Raw genomic sequence first — 1,048 nt, 5'->3', positions numbered from 1 at the left:
CCCGCCCCCTCCCGCCGATAGGGCGGCACCGCCGCCCGGCACCGCCCCCTTTGGAGCCAGGCCAACCCGGAACGCCCCCTTAGCCAGGTGAAGGAGAAGCCTCGCCCTGTGCCGGGCTCCATTGGCTGCGCCTCCTGTCTCGTCAAGGCGGGGTCACGCCCCGCCCTCGTGCGCGGCCCGCGGCTCCGCCCCGCTACCCCTGACTGGCTCGTTTGACCCGCGGCTCCGCGGCCACTGGCTGAAGCGCTCGAGCGACAGGTGTCGAGAGGGCGGGAGGCGCTGGCCAATCAGAAAGAGCGCTCTAACTTCTGGCCAATGGGCGCGCGCCTCGCGGAGGCCCCGCAGGCGGGCCGCCCGGGCGTTGCTATGGCGACGGGCCTGGGCTTGCGGGGCGGCCATCGCCGCAGGTCCGCGGGAAGCTTCCCGGGGAAACCCGGCAGCGCCCCCTGCTGCCGGGGTGTTGCGACACGATGATGTCACGCCATGGTGATGTCACACCACGGGGACATCTCACAACAGCSATGCCACACCATGGTGACGTCACACTGTAGCAACAACATGCCACCGTGTCGTTGCACCATGGTGATGTCACACCATAGTGTGGTCATGCCATGGTGATGTCATGCCACCATGTTATCACAACTTGATGACATCACACTACAGCAATATCATGACAAGGTGATGTCATGCCATACAGACATCACACCATGGTGATGTCATGCCACAGTGACATCACATTGTGGTGATGTCACACCATGGTGATGTCATGYCACKGWGATGTCAGGGCATGGTGTTGTCACGTGACGCTGCCATGTCATCACGCCACAGCAACATCACACCACAGTGACATCGTGCTGCGCCCGGAGCCAGCCAAAAACCCCAAACAAGCCAAAGCAGAGAGTGACGGTGTAATTTTTCACATGATTTTTCCAGGAAGGAGAAGGGCCACGACGCAGTGGTGGCCATGGCAGGGATCCGTCCAGCGTCATGTCCTGTGTCCCCATGCCCGGTGTCCTCGTGTCCTGTCTCCATGTCGGTGCCAGTGTCC

The sequence above is a fragment of the Apteryx rowi genome, unplaced genomic scaffold (genome assembly GCF_003343035.1).
Source record: "Apteryx rowi isolate R43461 unplaced genomic scaffold, aptRow1 scaffold_1429, whole genome shotgun sequence".
NCBI lineage: Eukaryota > Metazoa > Chordata > Aves > Apterygiformes > Apterygidae > Apteryx > Apteryx rowi.
The sequence above is the reverse complement of the archived record's forward strand: the minus strand, read 5'-3'. Positions refer to the sequence as shown.